Genomic DNA, 21,567 nt, shown 5'->3' with positions numbered 1-21,567 from the left:
CCTCTACCTTTTTGCTACAAAAAACATTTAATATACCCCAAAATCACCATCTGATGCTTATGAGATATACACATCCAGATCCACAAGAGACTGAAGTTGAAAGCTCTATTAAATATAATGTGTGCACCTGTGTGCGCACATGTATGCACAAATCAAGAGGAGGATCGGATTTGTAGATTATTTATCAAAATACTACACCTCTGATATTTCCCCAGGTTAACAGCAAGTATCAAAACAGATGAAAAACATTCAAAGGGGTTAGAAGTATAGCTATCTACCATCTCAGTGTTCAGGTGCTCATTAGTAGTGAGTCTCTTTCAAGAAACTTTGGTCCCATAAAAGTCAGTGACAAAACTCCCATTGATGTTCAGGGGGCAGAACTTTACCTTCATCTACTTAGTATACATTTGCCCTGCTTTTCTTTTCTAGCAGTTTATACTACAACCAGTGGGTTCACTCCACCTCCAAGCAGGAACCTAGCTTCTGTATGACAAGCCCAATTGTACTGTTTTGGCAATATGGGTATATGCTTTACTTAAAGTAATCCTGATATACCGGGATTCAACACATGAAAACATATTTAACACACATCCCCCTCCACAAACACAACATTTGTCCTTTACGCACACATACAAAACAGGATCATACAAACAGAAGAATGAAATCTCTACAAAGCTAGAGCAGGAATTCCATCATAAATTTCTTAGAGTTCAAATCTAAAACTCACGGTGTTCTGCATTTTATGTTTCCATAATCTGCATTATAAACCCCCACGACTCCAGGTGCCTGCTCCAGGCAAAACACTCATTAGAATGGTTTGTCTAGATTTTGTTAAGTGATCTGATAAATTGCAGCATCATTTTTTTCCACTTTCTGGGATTATTTTGACCCTCCTTGATCCTTTATTGTTATAGTAATAATACCTCACTCTTGTATAGTATGTTTCAATAACAGAGATCAGTATCATTAGTGCCATTTTACAGATATGAAAACTTGAGATTCAGAGGTCAAGTGAATTGCCAAAGCTTAGTGACCATTAGCAGAAGCAGTACTAGTTGGCCTGAGTTCCAGGCCAGTGCACTATCCACTAGGATATTCTACCTGGAATTATACAAATTACACTAGAAGCTCTAGATTACACAATAATTCAAGACCTCAGCTTGAGTGTTCAATAGTTATATGATTAGTTTAACAAATAATGTCCTAATAGGTCTGTGTGTATTCACATAATGAAAGAAATTGACAATATACTTAAACAGGGCATGTATAAACCTGACATCATGAAATTATCCCAAAATGCAGACACAGGAAATATCAAGCATTTAACCTACACAGTTAAAGGAAAAACAGCGGGAGACTGAGTTTTTAATGACATTTTCCTCATATCTTTTTTATTTATCAAGAAAGAGGATAGCAAGGAGAACACAGGGTACATCATGCAGGTCCCAGCAGGATTTTCTTGGGTGAAGTGACTGGCAGTTCTTCAGGGCATTGAGATGTAATGTGAGAAAAGTCATTGCGTTATATGGAAATGCTAGTATAACAGTTGAAGAACAGCAGCAGACAAGGTCATGCCATTCTGTCCCATCTTGTAACTCTACTGTTGTGCGGAAGACTACCCTACAAATAAGATGTGGCATCTCAGGAAAGCTTTTCTGTAGAGCATTCACCCTGATGCGGCTAACCCCACACTATAAATATTCTTTCTGATTGCTAGAATGGTGATCCAAATGCTGATGAGCGATACAACACATTAGCCAAGCACCTGTTTCTAGATGCCCATCCTGTTTTCTATTGGTCATTAAGGAGCACAGAAAACAGTTATTCCAGCTACCAGTAGACAAAGAAGAAAGTAGTTACGTTTGAGAGAGATGTTCACAGGGTGTAATATACAAAACTAGAACACTAGGACCAGTGACAAGAAAATAAAAGTCAATTCATTTTGGGCCAAAGTCACCCAAATTGGTCCAAGAAAATCTAATTTGCATTACTCTGCACTAGCGATAACTTTGCCTGTCCTTCCCCAGGGTTTTCAGCAGAAAAGGTCAGCTTTCTTCCCCACCAAAGTTAAATGTAGGAACTAATCCTGCATTTTTTGCATGCCCAGAATTCCACTGAACTCAACTAAAACCAGGATAATTCCTAACAAGTGTGCTTTCCTAAATGAAGAAGAATTCATTGAAATCTGTTACATTTCTATTGAATTTTGGGGTGTAAACATCATTGCTTCTAATTTTGGCTCTGTAGCTAAGTTTAAAATTTAAAAATAGACTGGATAAACATGCTGGTGTGAGAAAGGAGTCCACTAAAAGTAGCATGATACTTGGCTATGCATATTAGAGTTTACAGGCCATCCTCACTATATGCCCAAGATACATTCCAAAAAACGTGGACATATAGTGAAACAACATAAAGTAGGCAATTTTTCCCCATAAGAATTAATGTAAATGGGGGAAATGCATTCTGTACGTCACCTCAGAGATGCAAGGCGGGAAATTTTACTCCATAAGAATCAATGGAGTAAGGGGAGGTTAGATTCTAGAACTTAGGAAATGCCTCACTTCTGCTTTTAACAATACATAAACATGATTTTATGACATCTTATGGTAATTTTAATACTGTAATCTTACTATAGTTTTTAATACTGTAATCTTACCTTTAGAAGGTGACATTTTTGCTTGATTGGCCTGATATTGGTGTTGATGGAGAATTAGCTGGAGGATGAGGATAAGGATGGGGGAAGCAGGTAGAGGATCATCAACTGCCATCTCAACATCACAATCATCCACCACCTTGATGACTGGTGATTCAGCAACACCTGCTGTGTCGCTGTCAATAACAAAGTCATGATTTTCAGAGGCTCTTCAATGGCTGCTGCATGGTTTTTTTGACAGCAGGTCCTGCTTGAGACTCATCCATGAATGGTTTGGGATCCTTTTTTAATTTTTTAGTAAAGAAAGTGGCCAGTGTTGTTTGGTTGGTGCACTTAAGTTTGGCATCTAAAATCTGTCTGTAACGTGACACGCTATCTTGCTATGATTGCTGCTGCTCTTGAAGAATGATCAATGAGATGGTTGCATTCCTTAACAATATCCATCATCTCTTCATATACATCGAAGACACATCAGAGAATAGATACTGTGAGGCCGGCATCTGCATCTTTATCTTTATCCTCATCTTCATCAACACTATCTTCTTCATGGCACTGTTTAACCAACTCCACTAGATCCTCATTACTGGGAGGCAAAGAATGAGATTCCAAAAACTCTTTCATATTGTCCTCTTCAATTTCCTGAAAGCCAGTCTCCTTTGCTAGTTCGATGATTTTCTTATATATGAAGGCTTCTGGAAAGCCTAAGAAATCATGCACAGTATCAGGATACAGGTTCTTCCAGGCATTGTTCATTAACTGATTGGAGACTTCTTACCAGGCAGCACCAATCATAACAGCATCCATGATGTTGAATTTTTTCCAAAATTCCTGGACTGTGGATTTTTCTTCTCTATCAGTTTTCTGAATGAGTCTGCAGCATGTCCTCTGCAAATAATAAGCTTTGAAGTTTGTGATAACCCCTTGGTCCATCACCTGCATGAGTGAGGTTATCCCTGGAGGCATAAAAACAACCCTAGATGTTAGGACCGAGGAATTCAGAATCCAGGTCATGGGAGCTAGCATTGTCCCGGATGAGAAGAATCTTTAATGTAATTCTCCTCGCAATACTTTTTCATTTTTGGGACAAAATAATCCACAAACCATTCATGGAAAATCTGCCTGGTCATCCAGGCCTATCTGTGGAATTTCCAAATGACAGGAAGTGGAAATTTCACATAGTTTTTCATAGCATGTGAGTTTTCACTACGATACATGAGCAAGGGCTTCAGCTTCATGTCTCCACTAGCGTTGCCCACAACAACAGAGTTAAGTAATCTTTCAAGGCCTTAAATCCAGGAGCAGATTTCTCATTCACAGAAATATAGGTCCTAGACGGCATGTGTTTCCAATACAAGTCTGGTCATAGCCAACTTCTTCGATGGTGGTCTTCAGCATTTCACAAAATGCTTCAACTGCATTCTTGTCTGCACTCACAGCCTCTCCCTGCACTCACACATTGTTGAAGCCATATCTTTTCCAGAACCTGTTAAACCATCCATGGCTGGCATTAAAAGGTCCAGGTTCACCAGTCTATCCTGTTTCAATGTCTTTATACAAGCTCATGGCCTTCTCATGAATGAAGGCTGCCTGACGGGTGTATTCTGCTCGTACAGATCATGCAGCCATATAGACAAGTGTTCCATTTTCTCCATCCTGTCACTTCTTTGTTGCATAAGCTTCACAGAAGCATTCTTTGGCATAAGTTCTGCTGTCTCCAAAATTTTCTCATGATTCTTAATAATCGTGCATATGGTCGTCAGAAGTAGTCCAAGATAGTGAGCAATATTGGCAAAGCATTCACCCTTCATATTATGATGTAATACGTCCAACTTCACATCCTGACTAATACTACTCTGATGCCTCTTACACTGACCAACTTTACTTTTAACACCACTTGCACTTCCTTAGGCATGTGGAAGGATTGCACCACATAATACAATATCAATCACAAATGAAATGTACTGTAAAGGATGACACAGTGGGTGCGCGGTATCTTTGCACAACGTGACTGCACACAACAAAGACTGAGAGCGTCGATGCCTGGCACGGATTGCTACAGGGCACCGTATTCCTCTGTGTCTGTGCAGCACACAAGCCAGACATTTTCTCTGATTTGTGTTCAAGCAGCTGACTTTCATATGAGTGAATTTTTTTTTAGCAACATAAGATCGTGGAATGAGAGGACTTATAAAAAAGTGTTCCTAAATTCATCAACTATGTTAGTGCAGAACTGATGTATACCAGGGCACTGTATAGCAGGTATGGCCTATATCTGAACAAAACACTGGTCTGGTTCAGTGTAGCAAATCCTGTAATTGCTAACAGAAGTTTAACTTGAATATATTTTTAGCTATGGGATTTAATCAGCTGCTCAAACTCAGTGACTATAGTCTCAAAATATGGATGCATTTTTATGTAATTGAAGTAAAATGGAAGAGGCCTGATAGGAATAGGATGGCTTGTCTATCCTTATTTAGAAAAACTATTTAGAACTATTTAGAAAAGCTAAACGTACATAAATCCATGGGTCCGGACTTAGTGCATCCGAGGGTACTGAGGGAGTTGGCAAATGTCATTGTGGAGCCTTTGGCTATTATCTTTGAAAAGTCGTGGAGATCGGGAGAAATCACGGATGACTGGAAAAAGACAAATGTAGTGCCCATCTTCAAAAAAGGGAAGAAGGATGATCCAGGAAACTATAAGCCGGTCAGTCTTACCTCGGTTCCTGGAAAATCATGGAAGGGATCCTTAAGGAATCCATATTGAGGCACTTGGATGAGAGGAAAGTGATTAGGAATAGTCAGCATGGATTCACAAAGGGCAAGTCGTGCCTGACCAATCTGATTAGCTTCTATGATGAGGTAACTGGCTCGGTGGACATGGGGAAGTCAGTGGATGTTATATACCTTGACTTTAGCAAGGCTTTTGATACGGTCTCCCACAATATTCTTGCCAGCAAGTTAAGGGATTGTGGATTGGATAAATGGATGGTAAGATGGATAGAAAGATTGCTAGAAGGCTGGGCCCAGCGGGTAGTGATCAATGGCTCGATGTCAGGATGGCAGTCGGTTTCTAGCGGAGTGCCCCAAGGTTCGGTTCTAGGACCGGTTTTCTTCAATATCTTTATTAATGATCCGGATGAGGGGATGGATTGCACCCTCAGCAAGTTTGCGGATGACACTAAGCTGGGGGAGAGGTAGATACGCTTAAGGGCAGAGATAGGGTACAGAATGACTTAGACAAATTGGAGGATTGGGCCACAAGAAATCTGATGAGGTTCAACAAGGACAAGTGTAGAGTCCTGCACTTGGGACGGAAGAATCCCAAGCATAGTTACAAGCTGGGGACCAACCGGTTAAGTAGTAGTTCTGCAGAAAAGGACCTGGGGGTTATAGTGGATGAGAAGCTAGATATGAGTCAACAGTGTGCCCTTGTAGTCAAGAAGGCTAATGGCATATTAGGTTGCATTAAGAGGAGCATTGCCAGCAGATCCAGAGATGTTATCATTCCCCTTTATTCGGCTTTGGTGAGGCCGCATCTGGAGTATTGTGTCCATTTCTGGGGCCCCCACTACAAAAAGGATGTGGATGCATTGGAGAGGGTCCAGCAGAGGGCAACCAAAATGATTAGGGGGCTGGAGCATATGACTTATGAGGAGAGGCTGAGGGACTTGGGTCTGTTTAGTCTGCAGAAGCGAAGAGTGAGGGGGGATTTGATAGCAGCCTTCAACTTCCTGAAGGGAGGTTCCAAAGAGGATGGAGAGAGGCTGTTCTCAGTAGTGACAGATGGAAGAACAAGGAGCAATGGTCTCAAGTTGTGGTGGGAGAGGTCCAGGTTGGATATTAGGAAAAACTATTACACTAGGAGGGTGGTGAAGCACTGGAATGGGTTACCTAGGGAAGTAGTGGAGTCTCCATCCCTAGAGGTGTTTAAGTCTCGGCTTGACAAAGCCCTGGCCGGGTTGATTTAGTTGGAATTGGTCCTGCCTAGAGCAGGGGGCTGGACTTGATGACCTTCTGAGGTCTCTTCCAGTTCTATGATTCTTAGACCCTGCACCTAACAACTTTATTGTTTTGCATAGGATGTTATTAAGCCTTGGCACCAATCATGCTGAGTCACCAGAGTGGAGGTTTTCACCACTTTACTCTGAAACATTATTCAATTGTTCAGTAGATCTCACTGGTTTGGAAATCCTTTTGCTATCCAGCCTCAAGTTTCCTTTGTTACGTTTCATTCCTATCTTCCTAATTATGTGAAGTGGCCAGAGATGTTTCCTCTCCCATCTTAGTTCTTGTGCCCTTCAAATATTCAAAAGTATCTGGGAGCCATATTTAAACTGTTAAAAAAATATTCTTGACTTTTTTGTGATGTGCGAACTTAGATAATCTCTACATTTTAGAGATTTGGGGATCCTGTTTCTCCTTCCCAATTTTCCACATTCTGTTCTCATTAATTCAGACTATCATCCTTTAATTATCCCAAACTTTCCTTGGTCCTAAATTCATCTGATCAGAACCTCAGGTTTGCTCATGTTCATTTCTACAAATACTAACAGTTCTGATTTTTGATCCAGCTCTGAACCAGGTTTATTTCTCCCATCCTCATATTGATTGTTAATCACCAGAAGGTCTAATCGCCACTCTCTGTTTCCCAGCACTTTATTCCCAACATAATGAGGATGTGTTCCAGCCCCACTCATCTTATTTTAGCTGGTATTGTGCCAGATCTATGGGCCCAAGTTTCAAGACCTCTGGTGGTTTTGACAAATAGCTCATTCCTTGAGCCTGAGATACTCATAATTTGTAGCATGTCTCTGAGCCTGGGAAAAGCCCAAGTGCAGAAGATATGAAGACAGTAGCAGACAATGCAGGCCAATGGCCAGGATGAGTTCCCTCCGTTGAATCTGAGATGTCAAAGGAAGGGGATAGGCCTTATGCAGGGCAGTGGATGGATGACTTAACCAATCTTTTCAAAAGTTTGGATTTGGCTCAAGTTGGTGTCACTTTGTTCTTTTTAAACAAAAATCTATTGAAAAAATGTGTTCTGGAACATCAGTTGGTCAGAGTGGTTAGTATTCAAATTAAGGCAAGAATATATGTATTATAAAACTCAGAGAAAAAGATTTATAACTATCATTTAAATTGCACACACGAATAGCCAAGATCTAATTTATATTATGGACTAAGAGTTCCAAAAATCTTTTAAAAATTGTCAGACTTGAATCACACACACACTCAAGCATTAGAAACCAATTTTTAAGGGTTTGAACTAAAGGCCTATTTAATTCTACAGCCTGCTGAAATCAGCAATCATTTAAATGAACACTTAACTGAAAAACTATTTTCCGCACAAAATAGTTTAAAATAAAAAACTTGCTCATGGGGTGATATGTTACCTGTCCTTGGAACCAGCCATGGAATAAACCCAGACACAGGATGAACTGGAGCAGTACTTGGGTTGTTTACTAGCATAGATTCTTAAGGGTACAGCAGTACTCACAAACACACCACATCACATTCATTCTGGTAGTTTGGAGGCAGGCTGCAGGCAGATAGTGTTGGCTTTGATTTCACAGGTGGCTGAAAGTGGTCAGACTGCCCCTCGGGAGACTTGGCCATGAAGCAACGAGAATTCCCTGGGGCCCCTTCGGATCCATGGAAAATCTATTGCTTCTGATCCATTCCCGGGCTTTGCATGATGTTACATCTTGTCAGAGAGCGACAGAGAGAGAGCCACTTGTTACATCCATTTAAACACTTTGCAGGAGTTTTCCTTAGCCATAAAAGGCAACACATGCTAAACTGCCTTTTAATTGGGTGTTTCTCATTCATACTTCCTCATGCATTCATACATATTCATAAACAGGAATGCAATTGATTATATTAAAGCAACATGGCTTTGAACAAGCGTGTAACATTATTGGGGACTTTCTGAGCAGGAAGTACCTACACCATATCAGGAAATGTTGTTCAAATCACAGCTGACAGAGCTAGAAATAGAAGAGAAGGGAGAAAAATGCATGGGAGGGGAAGGGGTTTGTGTCCAATTAGCAACACTCCAATGGGAGGGCACATCTAGTTACAATATCTTATCCAATAAGGCAAATTTTAAAGCCAACGTGAAGTTTTGCACATGGGACAGAAACTCTGATATTCAGGGGTTTAACACAAGTGCTGACAGACCTCATGAGTAGAGCAGTGATGAAATATATTCTATGGGTGCCATATGATGTCAGCTAGGGAAGCAAAGCTTGCAGAAACTGACTAGTTCCTTTTTTTAAATGTATGTTTGTTTTCTTCTGAATAGGAAGCAATTTGTGCTGGTTATGTTGTCAGTTGACAACGGGTTGCTTGAGTGTGCAATCAAGCTTCTAACCAGTGTTTTCTTTTTGTTTTATATTCTTGGTTGGGTGCCCCCTTTAACCTTATCAAAGCAGTTAAATTTCTTCAACCTATCAAGCTGAGCCATGTCAGCATCTTAAGACAGCCGTTGCCGACATGGCTGAGCAAAGCTGAATTGATCTTACAACCCCCAGGACATTCTGCGCAGCACGAATGCTCTACACTACCACAACATGCTTGATTTAAAGTTCAGAGCTTTCTAACTCATTGTTGATGAGACAAAATGTCCTGTGCCACTAACATTTATTTGAAAATCTTTGTTATCATAAGTGTTATTACAGTAACTTCAGATACTGAGGGAGGAAGGGCGAAAAAGAGGAGAGACAGAGATGCCTTGTTACTTTCTGCTAATTAAATCAAGGTCTTCCCATCTGGCAAGGCAATAATTATACAGTGTTTATATATTAGACACATGAGCATTAACTTTGGTTCACAAGTCCATTAATGCATCAACATGGTATCCATTTAGACATGTGCAGTTTAGTTACAATTTTTGCATTCAAGTGACTGCGTTCATGTATGCATAACTCATGTTTAACCCTTCTGTCAGGTGGGGGAAATGTCAAACTATACTTCTGCTGCTGCAGCTGCTGCTGCAACTGGCTCACAATTGCTACTGTCCACTTTGCTGCTGTTGTCAGCGTCTCTCTGCTGCTGCACCTGTCCACTGTCCTGTTGCCACCACTGTTTTCTCTGCTGCAACAGCACTTTCGGAGGTTCTACCACTTAACCCGTCAGTGATTTCAGTGGGTAGTGGGGAATCTCAGTGCTTGGCAGGCAGTGCTGTCTTTTTCACTGCAATACTATATATCTAAGGCTCAACACCCGCTTATCAATTATTTCAATGCTAACAATCACTGAACAGAGCAAAGATTCTCAAATGAATCCAATCAGCTGCTTTTAAACTGTGCAGTGTCAAATAGTGTTTAGGACTTCTTAGGCAGAGCCCACTTGCCCAGGTAGGAACATCTGTCCTCACTCTCACTCTCTTTCACAGACAGCATCCCTGTCCCCTGTTTAGAAAATGAAGTTCAGTTTATAGTGACCCCTCACACAGAGGGCAGGTTAACATACAGTTCAACTACCCTTTAATCAGACAAGCATAAACAACATTTCATAACCCCTGCACTCAATACTAATACAATCTGTAACCCTACCTCAGCCAAAAGTGATCATTTTAGCAAAGCTGCTCCATCACATTGTGCACCTTAGCAGAGCAGGCATGTCTATGCAAACACAGTCTGTTCCTGCAGTCTGTTCCCCAGCTCATCATTAGATTGCTAGGGTCATTCAGACCTTGCTTACACTTGTGCATTCCATTTCTACACACAAAAGAACCTTGTCAAAGAGGCATAAAATTGTGTCCCTAAAGTTGTAAACATCTAGTGGAAGCCAAGTTTTACAAAATCTATTGGAAGATTCTTCAGAAGTTTTCAGTCTCTATACTTTGGTTCTAAGCTTGTGTGATTAAAGAGTAATTGAACTGTATGTTAACCTGCCCTCTGTGTGAGGGGTCACTATAAACTGAAAGAGAGTGAGAGTGAGGATAGGTGTTCCTACCTGGGCAAGTGGGCTCTGCCTAAGGAGTCCTAAACATATTGAATATTTGGATTTGGACTAAGTGAACCATCTCATTCACAAAACACATTCAGATGTTCTCCTTCATACTCTACAGCAGGGGTGGCCAACCCATTAAACGAAGAGAGACGAAACGCGGCAGAAAACATGTGAAGAGCTGCACCAGAATTGTTGAGAGAAAAAATAAATAGATAAAGGAAGAGCTCCACGCCAACCAGAGTTGTTGAGCAAAAATAAAAATAAATTTTTTTTAAAAAAAGGACATTGCCCCTTTAACACCACGGGTTGGCCTCCGGCCGTTGCCACCATCTTACCAACACCATTTTGCCGCGCCAGATGGCTCCCCTACACCTGGTGAGCACAGGGAGCCGGAGGCCATTTGTAGGGGCGCATTGGGCTGCTTCGCCAGCCGTGGAGGAGGCTTCGTGAGCCACACTTTCAAGGGTGAAGAGCCGCATGTGGCTTGCGAGCTGTGGGTTGGTCACCCCTGCTCTACAGCTTAAAAGTTATAGTACTATGGAACTGCACAAAGTTTTCAGAGGCCTTCTCTTTTGCTCTCACTCAGAATTTGCTTGCATGCCTCGTGTCCACATTAAGTTAGAACCATTTACAGAGCAACCCCTTGAATGTAACTTATTATTATTGGTGGATTAATTGGAATGCATTTACATGACACACAACTCTGAATATTCAAATGTAACTTTTGCACCAGGAAACAAGTACATGTGCAGGCAATCAAAGCCTTTGAATGCAGTAAGATTTTTTTTCTCTCTCTCTCAAAGTTAAGGTTAGACATTCATCATACAAGCACAGGGCACCTAGAGCAGGACTTGTTCTCAGGGAGAAAATGCTGGGTACTAAAGGGATTTTTATTCTAGCAGAGAAGAAGCATAACTAGAGCCAAAGGCTGGAAACTGAAGTTAGGCACATACAAACTGAAAGTAAGGCATGATTATTTTAACAGTGAGGATAATTTACCATTGAAACAGATTATCAGGAAAGTAGTAGGTTCTCTGTTGATTGTTGTCTTCAGATCAGGACAGAGTGCTTTTCTGGAAGATATGCTTTAGCCAAACTCATTGGCTGCATCTAGACTGGCAAGTTTTTCTGCAAAAGCACCTGCTTTTGCGGAAAACTTGCCCGCTGTCTACACTGGCCGCTTGAATTTCCGCAAGAACACTGACGATCTCATGTAAGATTGTCAGTGTTCTTACGGAAATGCTATGCTGCTCCCGTTCGGGCAAAAGCCCTCTTGCGCAAATGCTTTTGCGCAAGAGGGCCAGTGTAGACAATGCATTATTGTTTTGTGCAAAAAAGCCCCGATCGCAAAAATGGCGATCGGGGCTTTCTTATGCAAAACCACGTCTAGATTGTCATGGATGCTTTTCCACAAAAAGTGCTTTTGCAGAAAAGCATCCATGCCAATCTAGATGCTCTTTTCCGCAAATGCTTTTAATGGAAAAACTTTTCCGTTAAAAGCATTTGCGGAAAATCATGCTATTCTAGATGTAGCCATTATGTTTTTAGTCAAACAAGTAAATGGACTAAATACTGGGTTAAATGGGTAAAATGTAGTGGTCTGTGATACACAAGAGGATAGACTAGATGATCCAATGGTCCCTTTTGGCTTTAAGCTTTATGAATCTACGAGTTTGAGGAAGAGGGGATTGCAAAGGCAGTTTTACATTGCCCAATCCCTGGGACTGCTCCCAGTTCCATTTAGAGCAGTTTCTCTGTAAAATCAGCTGCTCCAAATTGCTCCAGTTCTAACAGTGTAAATGGTAGGAGTAACGGAGCACAGCATACTTCAACAAGCTCTGAAATGAGTAGTTATTGGGAAAATAATGATTTACAGAACAAGAATTTTGGGTTTGCTTCTCAAGTCATGATGCTTTTGCCATGGTGAGGAGTACTGTATAACTTAGATGACTATTAGATGACTTAACTATTACACTATCTTGATTTTATTCTCCAGAAAATGGGCAGATGATTTTGAATTATTTATTAAATCTATCAAATCATAATCGCTGAAGCAACTAATTGAACTAGGAACTTGATTTCTGAAGCATCCTGGACCTCACCTACATTAGGTAAGAGAAGGATTTTGATTAAAATTGGTTTTCTTGCTCAGATTTGTGTTTAATGATTTATACGTTTCTCGTCTGCAGTACGTTCTGACCCCAAACCACATCTTAAATCTTTTAGGGGACATTCCATAAGAGGTTTGAGTAGAATGCTATTAGCTTGTACTGGTGCAATTGGTTTGGAAAGTAATTTATATCCACACTGTGATGCATAGACTCTAGGAAAATCAGTCATTTTACTTGAAAAATTCTTATTAAATAAAAAGTACATTGAAATGCTAAATTTACATGTGGTTCTTCTTTAGTTAGTCAATCAGCATAAGAAGCCAACCAAAAGGGATGATGGTGTGTAAAATACTTCTCGCTGTGTCTGCAAAGATAATGATCTCCTCAGTAGCTGCTTGTTGGAGAGCTTAAATTAGAGGCTCTAGTTTCATTACAGGCACTAGCCTTCAGTTTGCCGAACCCAACACTGAGCAAAATTGCTCAGTTTGCTGAACCCAATACTGAGCAATATGGCTCATTTTGCTGAACCCAATACTGAGCAGTATGGCTGTTTGCTGAACCCACTACTGAGCAATAAAATATTCCACAGCATTAAATCACTACTAATATGCTCCATATCAAACTTTTCCTTGTGATGCAAAATCAAAACCACTGGAAAGTACAAATTCAGCTGTGATTGTAGAAACTTCCTTGTGCGTCTTTCAGGAAAGTATGCTATTCCTTATGGATGGCAAAATGAAAGGGATTAAGATGGTTGTGGATAAAATACTTTTTGCCTTTTTAAAAAATCTAGAGGCCCCTCCTGCAGCCTTGAGGATCACCACATAGAATGATAGAGAGTCTAGAGTCAATAGAACTTGGGGAAGCAACAGAAGAACCATTGGATGCTCTACCACCCATAGTTCTACCCCAGGACTACAATGTGGATAGCTTTGCGGGGGTCAAGAGCTGGAAAGAGGGGGACCTCCAAGGCAGAAAAAGACGATGCTGGAGTCAGCTGGTTGCTGACACTAATTATGCTCCCTTAGCACTCTGATCCTTCTGAGCAGAGTTAACATTCCTCTTGGTAGCATTACTTGGAACAGGGGAGCATGATGTAGGTACATGGAAAAGTCAATGGCAACACAGGTCCTTAAGGGTGTCACTGGTTGGAAAGGTGCATGGAAAGAAAGTTCTTGGCCCTACCAACCATGAGATCCACTAGAATAGCTAGCTATACAGGAGCTCTCAGGATGCATTTATTTTATTTATTTAAAAATATTTTTACTCCACCACTCTATTTAAAATGTTCGAGGTGGTTCACAAAATTTTGAACACATGATAAATAAATTTTTATATAAAGTAAAATACAGGACCTCAAAGGGGGGGAACGTAAAACCTGCTAAAACATCTCAAGAGGAGGGACACCCCCTCACTCCCAAACATCAATAAAAGCACAGGTAAAAAGGGTGGCCTTGGCCTGGCACCGAAACAGTGCCAATGTTGGCGTCAGGGGAATGTCCCAGGGGAGCGAATTCCATAGCCTAGGGGCAAAGGCCGTGAAGGTCCTGCTCCGCATAGATGTCAACCTTATCTCCATAAGTGGAGGAACATGGAGCAGAGCCTCCCCATCTGACCTCAATCCCCAGGCGGGTTTGTATGGGAGGAGGCAGTCCTTCAAATACTTCAGTCCCAACCCATTTAGTGCTTTATAAGTCAAAAGTAATTTCTCCATTACTTAGACAACTGGTTGGGGTGGAAGGTGTCTTATTTGTTCACCTTTTCACACACAGGCTCCTGGCTTAACCTTATAAAAACTGGATATTTCCAAAGATTCTTTTTTACTCATGGAGAGCTATAGAATTTTTACCTTCTCCAGGCCTTTACAAACCTATCTAATGCCAACACATTTCAGCAACTGTCTAATTGACAGGATTGTCAGTCTTGTCTTAGGCACCAGGATACCTTTGTAATGTACCACTTAGAAAAATTATGATGATGCTTGAGGTCAGGCTATGGATTCATCTATATAATGCTTTCAATCTTTTTGTATGCTGTCCTATATACAATAAATTGAGAACAGGGTTATGTATGTAACCAACAGGTGAATGGGACAGTGAACCACAATCAGTATGTGTGTGTATGTGTATTACATGTACATAAGAAGAACAGTTAAAGTATGTGGTGGCCCTTTATCTGCAGGGTTTAACTGATCATGGGACATTTATATGTTATAAGTTTCTACTGTTTTTCTAGTAGAAATGTTTTGAAAGTTTTATTATATATTTCCTAATTTGCTGCTATGGGTGAAGAGATCAAAGGAGGACACTATATAGTGGCTCTGTGTCCTGAAGTGAAATTATGATTCAGTTATTAGCTCTGCTACTGAGTAGCATACATGAACTAATGTAGCATCTATCCACTTTGCCTTATCTATTGTGACAAGCCTCCAGGGATGTGATCCATGTGAAATTCATTTCACATCTCATTCGCTGAATGCCTGGGATTTGAAAATACCTTTCTGCTTGTCTAGGTTTCAAGAAGCCAGGCTGCACAGGATTATTGCCTTCCCCAGAGAGGATTCTTCACATTTCATCAGATACCACAGAAGATGTAGTCAGTACCATTTCAGGAGTTATGCGTTGCATATCCAGGACAAGGCTGATTCAGATGATTATCAGAGGTTCCTGGGCAACAAATATTTTTTACCGTGTAGATACCATGTATCTCTTCATACAAAAAGAACATACAGAGACATCTCCTGTAGGCCTGGATGGAACATAGATGAAGGGTTCTGCCTTGCAGCCTCCCATTGACAATGAAACTACCATGCCACCATAAGAGGGCTTGTCAATGATGTTAGCACTCCTTAACTTGCTTCAGGGGGAGCTCTGATTGAGAAAGTATTGCATGATCAGGTCCAGCTTTTGTTCTAGACAGTATAGTGAACATCCAAGCACATCATGGAATAATGAGGGGTGGTTCAATATCTCTGGAATAATGATTATGGGCCAAATTATGCCCTTTTATGGTCTATGAAACCCCAGCTAAATTCAATGAATAAGCCAGAAAAAGATTCAGCTCTAGGTTCTCAGGGATAGGTTAAATAGAGACCTAGCAAGGATCTATTTCCTAAAGATTCTGCCATTGATAATATTACTTTAAATTCTCCACTATAAAATGACTAGATTTATAGTGGACACAGGTTTCTTTTTGTATTTTTTGTAACTGGTGATCATTTATACAAGTTAATCTTACTGCTATGTCACAGCCTTAGAGCTGGCTGGGTCCCAAACATTTTTGTTCCATGTGAAATACTGTCTTTTTGAATAAAATAAATGAATGAAGTTTCAAAGTTTCCCACAAAATGAAATGTTCCCATGACCACAAATGGATATTTTAAATTTTTTATAAAAATAATAAAGCATTTTAATAAAATGAAATTAAAGGACAATAATGAAACACTGATTTTTTTCCCCATAAAAAAAACGAGAAAAATTGACATGTTCCACTTTTGATTTTCACAAATCTACTTTTTCAACAAACAACAGTTCTTAAGTGCTTTGACCAGCTCTAGTCATGCTATTGATGCTTGTTACCCCTTTAGTAAATAAGGGTGCGTCTAGACTACATGGCTCTGTTGTCAGAGCTATGTAGATGAGGCAGGACGACAAAGGGAAATGAAGCGGTGATTTAAATAATTGCCACTTCATTTAAATCAAAATGGCCACCATGCTGTGGTGATCAGCTGTTTGTCAGCACAGCGCAACAGTCTAGACAAGGATCTGCCGACCCAAGAACCCTTTGTCGGCAGATCCTTTATGCAGTGGCTCCGCTCCCAAGGAATCCCTTGCCACTCCGTGTACTGCCTCTGTATCAGAGGATGCAGCGTGGGGTGCCAGCTGGGAACTGGTCCACAAGGGGAGCCAGTTTAAAAACCACTCTCCTCGCAGACCAGCTGCCTGCCACCCTTCGCTGCTGCCTTTGATTGAGATGCAGCAGCACAGGGTGGCAGCATCCCCTGTCCAGGGTGGGTCTGTGCTCCTGGACCTGGCATGAGCCAGAACTGAGCTGGGCTGCCTGTCTGCCTGGCTCCTAATACACTTCAAAAACAGAGCTGCAGCAGGGGTAGGTCCTGGATCTAGCACAAGCTGGGACTGAGCTAGGCTACTGGCTAAAAAATTTCCTTGCAGGGGGTGGGGAGTGGGAAATGGGTGTAGTCCATAGCATTAACTGATAAACTTTTGCTTATAGGTTAATTGACTACACTATTAAATCTCTATTTCCCATTTCTTTTGACAAAATGGTACTGAAATATCATAGCAATATTTCCGCCCCCTCTCGCCCACACACAAACATACCCTAAACAGAAAACTTTAAAACGAGTTGAAGTTGCTAAAATATGACAATGGGTTTCCCCATCACATCACTTGCAAAACTCAAGCATTAATGAATAGTTAAGGAGATGATAAACTGTACAATTTGCAGACAAAACAAACACAACTCTTATTAAATATTTTAAAAATGTATATTTCTTCACAGTACAGCAATCAGAATAACAGTGGGAAGATCTGAATGAATATTTATCAACTTATTTTCCAAAGCTAAATGTTTTCCCAGAGTGGAATTAAGTGGGAAATCTCAGTTGTTAAATTTTTCAATTGACAATATAATTTTGTAGTAAAAAGCTTAAACTTCATTGAAACATTAGTCTAATAAGAATATATATAGTATCAGTTTATGGTAAAGACATGTGTATCTATAGATTTGCATTTGACAAACAGTAATGCAGACATCTGTTGTCTACTATATATTTAAGAGAGATTGTTTGTCGGTGTGCAAGCAAGCGGGTTGTCTGTCCGTTTGTTCAAGAACTCCTCCTAAACAGTAAGAGCTAGGACCACCAAATTTGTATGCAGCTTCCTCTTATCATAACTTAAAGCATTGAAAGGGTTGGTTATATGGTGGGGGGCAGAAGCTTCCCCCCCTGATTCATACAGGGACGCATAAAAAAACCCTCTTTCTAAACAGTAAGAGCTAGTACCACCAAATTCAGTATAACGTTCTCCTATCATAACTTAAAACAAAATAAGGGTTTGTGGGGGTAGAGAGAGGCTGAAGCTCCCCATCCCCTATGCATACAGGGACACACACAACCATACAGAAAAGAGACAAATACCAGGCAAGTGAACTTCCTAACTTTTAGGGTGGTTAATCACTGGAACAAATTACTTAGGGAGGTTGTGGAATCTCCATCATTGGAGGGTTTTTTTCTGAGCAGCTTTGACAAACACCTGTTAGGGGAGGTGTAGATAATACTCAGTCCTGCGATGAAGAGCTAGATGGCCTCCTGAGATCCCTTCCAGTCCTATGATCCTATGTACTGAGAAGCAATGCTTACAACCACCTTAGTGTATCATAAGATACTGCACAAGAATACTGTTTGATTATTAAAACAGTGACCCTGGCTTCTTGAGGGTAATGCCATAAATGATCACTGGGTTTGCATTCCTAGGTCACCACAAAGAACAGCCAGCTTTGTGCTAAACCAGCTCATACGTTAAAGAAACTGTTGTAGTTTATTTCAACCAGAGGGACTGAAAATTACAGTTCTTTCCTTACTATGGCAGGACACCACTCTCAGCATGAATTTTGTGCAATGACCCAATTCCTACTCAAAAGCTAGAAAGCAGAGATATATATCTGAGATCTTGTTCACCAGCACAAAGAAACTAAGCAATCAGGATTATCTAAGTGTACTAATATATGCTGCTTTCCCAATTTAAACAAGAAAAAATGAAAGAAAAAGAAAAGGCATATGGTAGCCTTAAAAATCATGTTATGCTCTTTATGAAGTCAGGGATACAGATAAGGATATTTTCATTCATAGCTTCATAATACATGGAGGGACCACTTTACTTAAAAGACACTAATGATGTTTTTGCATACCTGCATAATTTCTTGTTCACCACTGATGTTTCTTCCTTTTACTATAGGAATTCCTCAAGGATCCATACTTGGGTCACTGGCCCTGACCTCTGGTCACTTGCAGAGACCTGAGTTGGACTGGTGGAGGCTCAGCACAATGAAAAAAAAATCAAGACATTGTCTTTTTTATTCTCTGCTGTTATTTTTCTTTTGCAGCATAGTGTGGCTAGGGAAACAATTAGCTAAACCTACAAATTAGTTGTTGAAATTAAATTGCTTGTAATTACCTACAAAATTGCTTGTTGTGATATTTATACATACAGCAATTATCAGATGTATGAGATTAAAGCCTTTAGACAAAAGAGCACTTACTTTCAAATGCATATATGTGCCATCCATAGCAACTTCCCAGAGAGAACAAGAGCTACAGTTAGACCCAAAATAAAAGAATTTATAAAAAAAAATTAGTTTCCACATGCACCCATAAAATCTCTCAGATGACGACACACTGTGTGACTGAAGAAACTGGAATTTGTAAGTACCGCTTTCAAAATTATTTTCTTTGTGTTTCTATATGAAATTTGCTAGGATTTTTTCTTTTAAAAGGAAAAAAAGTTTTACAAAATTTTCAGGAAATTTCTCTCAGCACAGAGAATCAGAAATTCACATTATTCAATAATCTGTCAAGGTCTGTATGGTCTTTTGTGAAGTCCTCTGGGACTCTGTGCACTTCTGTAAGTCTACCGGGAACTCTAAAGACACTCTTTGGTCTCTTGGAGCAATAGTTCAGGCTCTATAATATTACCACATGCTCTATGCATGGTCTTTACATGGTTCAACACTGTGTTGAGTTTGTTGTTCACATTTTATAAAGGCTCTTTTTTGAGGCCCTTGGGACTGTATTCTTCTGCTGGCCTACAGGCACTGCTGAAAACCTCTGCAATTTCATCCATAGAACAGCTCTCCCAGGTATTGTGTCCAGAAGACTTCTCAAAATTTATTAGCTAGATTTTCAAAGATGCTGAATGGTTGGACTTCAATGGCAACTGGTGGTTTTGAGGCACCTCAAACACAGGCCAACACATTTTAGTTCTATAGACAAATCCCAATTATGCAACATCACTCCAAAGCCAAAAAGGTTGTGCAACATATTTGTGACTCTTCTCCGTTCAGAATGGAGATTATGTTGGTTGAAAAAGGCTGATCACTGTACCACTCCTCTTATCCATATTCTCTTCAAAGAGCAGCCATATTCCACTCATTGCGATAATTTGCAGCTTTGGGATCCTCTTTAGCTCCTTGTTATATCTTGTACCCCAGCCAGAAAAGAATGATTAATACACTCTTTTAGTAAGGCCAGGCCAGAAGGCTCCATCTTCTTTTACCAGGGTCTGATTTGGAATCAGTCCCTCAAATATCATGATATCTAGGCTTGATTACTGAAGTCTGAAGAGGTACTTGGATTACTCAGCAACACAAGCCACCAGCCCCGTGGGCTCTGCATTCTGTGTTGATTGGGATCACAAGTCTCAATGCTCTCTATGAGATTAGGTTGGTCCAGGTTATCTAACAAGCCATCTCCTTAACTGCCCATGGCAGCTACAGTTCACCAAAGCCTTGAAACTGCTAATCAGAAAGGTGAAGCCCATAAGGGCCAAGGACAGAGCCTTGCCAGCTGCTGGCCTGTGGACACAGATCTCACTCTTGGATTGCACCAGAAGAAGTGTCAACACCACTGCCTTCAGAACAAAATGAAACACTCACTCACTTGATTTGTGGGGATTATTTAATAACTGCGGGGAAAGCTATGTGGAAGGAGGAAGAACATTGTAGATACTTTACAGACGCACACTTATAAGCTACAGAGTCAGCTTATGAGGGTGCCATCATTTAGAAACTCAAACCCATGAAAGGTAGAAGCGGCAATGATGAATACTAGCACCAGCATCTCTGAAGAGTGCAGAAAAAGGCAGACAGAGGAAAGCTTGAATAATTGTACAAGATCAGTGGACAGATTAATTGACAAAAGGAGAAGGGGTAAACAAGATGGTGATTGCTATGCCACATATTGGCCTTATGGAAGACACTCTACTGGTGTGCTCCCTGACGGCTGGTTACAGCAAAGCAGCTTTTCCTGTCTAGCACTGATGCCAGCTGCTGCTCTGACTCTGCAATGGTCCTCTTTTTCTCATATTTTGGCCTTTGGACAGGTCATTTATAGTCTCTCCTTCCAGAGTAATGGAAAGTCCAACCAACAAACATCTAACAAATAATTCCAAACCTTATGTCAAGCCTGTTGCCCCTGACACTTGGCCCAGTGGACATGTACCCTTCTCTCAAGGCTCGGGGTTATCTGTATCCCTGCTATGTCAGGATACTTCCCAGTGGCTGGTAGGGGAACCCATGCCTACCCTGTCCACTTGATTCCACTACAGGATCCTGGGACAAATCAGCCAAAGTCTGCTTTGCTCCCTCCTTTTTGGATTCCTGCCTACTATTAGACTTTCCTCATGCCTTCTCTGACCCCACTCTGGGCTCATTGTAATGACTAACACCTCTCCTGGTTTCTACTCAAAGGTTTAGTTCCTGTCCATGTATGACACTCCAACTCCAAACACTGGAGATTGCACCCATCTTGTGGCTTCCGGATATCTCCCCTTTCTAGTACTGAGAGAATGGCTGTACCTCTTCCTCTGCAACCCCTGACACTTCATTCCAAATGTGCTTTAGGCTATTTACCATCACTGCCTCTTGGGGCTTCACTGACTCCAGCTTCCTCCTAATTCAGAACAGTTCACCTCTGGCCCCGCCCCCAGGCTTCACTGGCCTTCCAGTCTTCCTTGCAGCTTCCTGGGATTCAGATCTCTCCCAGCCATTAGCCTAGAAAAGGAAAATCCCAGATCAACTAGGGCTCCTTCCTCGCCCTATCCTCTTGCCA

This window comes from Pelodiscus sinensis, chromosome 2 (genome assembly GCF_052426305.1).
Source record: "Pelodiscus sinensis isolate ZL-2025 chromosome 2, ASM5242630v1, whole genome shotgun sequence".
Lineage (NCBI taxonomy): Eukaryota > Metazoa > Chordata > Testudines > Trionychidae > Pelodiscus > Pelodiscus sinensis.
The sequence above is the reverse complement of the archived record's forward strand: the minus strand, read 5'-3'. Positions refer to the sequence as shown.